Source organism: Mesoplodon densirostris, chromosome 20 (assembly GCF_025265405.1).
Source record: "Mesoplodon densirostris isolate mMesDen1 chromosome 20, mMesDen1 primary haplotype, whole genome shotgun sequence".
Taxonomy (NCBI): Eukaryota; Metazoa; Chordata; class Mammalia; order Artiodactyla; family Ziphiidae; genus Mesoplodon; species Mesoplodon densirostris.
Genome location: NC_082680.1, coordinates 11995281 through 11999037, shown reverse-complemented (window position 1 = coordinate 11999037; position 3757 = coordinate 11995281).

Genomic DNA, 3757 nt, shown 5'->3' with positions numbered 1-3757 from the left:
CAGTGAGAGGCCCGAGTACCGCAAAAAAAAAAAAAAAAAAAAAAAAAAAAAGAGAGCTGAGGGTTAATTTTTCAGGAATTTGGGGAGGTGGTTGTTAAACATAGCTATCATTAAAATTGAATTATACGATATAAACTTAAAATTAAGTTATATTAAAAACAAAATATTAATACTCAAAACATCACTTCCTGATTATTTTATTCCTTATTATTATCTATGCTCTTGAGGTTATTTACATCAATGTATCTCTATGGTAAGAATACTATATAATGGTGGGTTATGGCACGTCTCTTCCTAACTCCACATTCAGTGATTCACATTGGTAGCCTGGCGAGAGTATTTACATACTGGAAATTGGCAATGTCCATAAACCAGGGCTCCACCACCTGAGAAGAGCTGATAAACATTTATGAGCACACCACTGGGGGTGGAACCCACAAGTCAAGCTGGAATAATCCCCTGAGGTTGTTCTGATTTAGACAGAAGCTCTTCTTGGAACAACACTGCTAAGTGTAGACGCAGGGGACCCAGTGGCCTACTATCTCTGTGCTCTTGGGAGAGAATTGAGGCACCTTCATCCAAAGCACTAAAATGACTTTGAGATCCTGGGCAGGTCACTTGCCTTCCTGTGCTTTAGTTCCGTCACCTGTGAAACGGCACTGCTCATAGGGTCTTGCCCCACTGGGTGACTGTGAGGATTAAGTGAGATAATATATGTTAAAGTCCTCAGAACAGTGCCTGGTAAGTAGAAGGCACTTGATCATTGCTGCCTATTTATTATGATCTGACGAAACATGAAAAACTTAGTTCAGCAGGTTATCTTTCTTTCTTTTGTAATTTTTTTTCTTCTTAGGAGAATCCTACATGGTTTGTAGAAAATTTAGAAAATATAATGAAAATGAGGAAAAGAACTAGCATCCCTCTCTAGAACCCTGTGAGCATACTGGTTCGCCTCCAGCTTTCTCATCTTTTCCCGAAACCTAGACTATGTCCATCTCAATATCCTTTGGGAATGGCCAACTCATGATGTTAGGGCAACATTTCCTATCCCACTATAGGTGGTTGATCAAGTTCACATCTTTGAGAGTCCGTTGGTTCTGCTCAGGTGCCAGCATGGCCTGTCATCATGAGGACAGATGACTGGCCAGGGGATCAGCGTTTCCAGTGCTGGCATTGTAGGCAAACATTCACTATCAGCTAGAAGGAGGCACCTCGCCCGTTTGTTAGACACATGCTTGTTGAGAGCCTAGTAGATACAAGGCGTGCTCTGGGGGTTGTGAAGGCTACCGGGTGGTGAGCTCATGGGGTTGGTTGTGAGGATTACGATTTAGCAGGACAAGGAATAGTAAGAAACACAAAGTAAACTCTAGGGTTCCTTTTAATCAAAAAACCTGTGTGTGGCGGGAAGAACCCCCTTGCCTGAAGCCCTTGTCAGGAGAAAGGTCGATCCAACCATGCTCCTTGGGGAGGTCGGGATGTTTGCTCTTTCTCTGATTAGCTGTCCCCAGGGCCCTGTCTCTCACAGCAGTGCTGATTCTAGTGTCTTAAGATTCAGTGGGTGTTTATCCTAGAAGATCCCAAACCAAGCCAATTGCTTCATCTTGTGCTTGACCCAGGACCGGGTGGGGGGACCTGGCCCATCGCTGGAGAGGCTGGTGTGCTGGATGCTGGGAGGTGTGCTCGGATCTCCAGGGAATTTTTTAAGGGTGATTTTGACAACGTGGGATTCGTGCCTCTCCACTGACTTTAGACTCACGCTCTCAGAGGACATCTAGTTCCCCGCCCCATAGCCTCCTTCAGTCCCTCTTCCCGGGCCCCTTCCCAAGCAGCAGGGCCACCCACACCAGACTGAAGACACAGCGCCGAGCAGGCCCTGCCCAGGGGCCACCGGCACTTCCAGCAGCAGCCAGGCTACTGTCTGGCTTCGGGTGGCCTCATCCTTGTGGCTTCTGTATCTTAGATGATACAAAGGAGCTCATCACTGGAGCCACCAGTCAGGTTTCCAAGATGCAAAAACGACCCTGTCAAATCCCTGCTTATAATCCTTCAAAGGCTTTTAATTATCTATGTCCTAAAATCCAGATGATCTGGCATTATGTAGCCGTGCCCTGCAACCCAGCCTCGTTCCTGGAGGCTCCCTCGCTCTCCCTGGCTAACAGCTGTTCCATGTTCCCCCCCACCAGCTTCCAGGAGCGACCCTTCCTTGCAAGACAACTTTGACCTCCTGTATAGCACAGGGAACTCTGCTCAGTACTCTGTCATAGCCTAAATGGGAAAAGAATTTGAAAAAGAGTGCATGTATGTATATGTCTAACTGAATCACTTTGCGGTACACCTGAAATGAACACAGCATTGTTAACCAGCTGTGCTCTGATATTAAAAACAAAATCTGCCTTCCTCTCCCGCAATAGCCACTCTCCCTTAGTGCCACGTCCAAGAGAATATCTTACACAGTCTCCTTTTTTTGGGCCAGTCTCGCTTGAGGACAGATCTTTGCACCCCTGGCTCTCGTGTGGTCAAAGATGCAGACAGGTGAGGCTGAATCAGTGAGCCAGCCTGGGCCCTCCTTCTCTCAGCCCTGGACCAGTAGAAAGGGCAGGACGACGGCGTGTGAACTGGCACAGGGTAGCAGAGGCAAGAGCCTGTGTAAAATGTGTCAAGGTCTTCACAGCCCAGGGAGTTGGGTTGTGACCACAAACTTAATCTGGAGCATGAAAGCAGAAAGCCAAGGAGAGAAAGAAACTCTGGCTTTCCTATACAGTGCTTGCCATGCATCTCCTGGAATCTAGATTTGCCCAACGGTTCGTTAACAGGTCCATCTGGTTTACTTTTCATGATTTATCTGTCTTCCAAAAATGGCCACAAAAGTACTTGGAGTCTCACAAGCTCTTCCAGGACCTTGGTGTTATTTTCCCTCTCCCTGGTCTGCCTCGTCTATGAAGGGATGCGCTGTGACTTCGGAGCCTTGGTCATAAAAGGAGACTCAGCCTCAGCTGACACTGCTAGGGGCAGAGACAAACCGTCCCCACCGGCTGCAGATTCCTGAGCAAAATACACATACACGCTTGTTGGTCTGAGCAGCTACACTTTGGGATGGTTCATCTGGGGACGTTTATCAACCCTTGCCCTGGACGGAGCGGTTTCCCACGATGCGTGGCTTTGGGCACACTGGGATGGTTGATAACCCTCACCTTCTGTTTGTTAAGAATGTACATAATCTGCTGACCTCTCACGTTCTGTTTATGAGTTGTGCGGGGTTTTTGTTTGTTTGTCTGTCTTTGTTTTTTGTTTTTTAAGAGTAACGTTCCTGAGACAGAGAGAATGCAGACCTCCACATGCGGAACGACGTGCTGGTAATATTTGTTTCCTGGCTGAATTTCACTCCCATCCCCCCCTGGAAACACCGTGGTCTAAGCGGCTAATCCACGAACTGAGCCGGGGAGATGGGAGCCCCAGGTCAGGGGAGGGTGGCCTTTGTGCCTTCAGTCTCAGGGCGGCTGCACTAGGGTTTCCTCTGCCTGCAGTCCTCACACCCCACTCTTTTTATTTCTTTGAATGATTGGATTTACTTATTTCCCGATGGCCTCTCCCACTGGAACATGAGCCCCCAGAGGCAGGGGCAGTGCCTGTATCCAGACTGGTCTTGGTAGTGTCTTCAGCACTTACTGCCTGGCCCAGAGAAGGTCCTCAAATATTTTATTTATTTGTTTGTTTGTTTGTTTGTTTTACATGCTGCAAGAATAAATGAGCTGGAGGT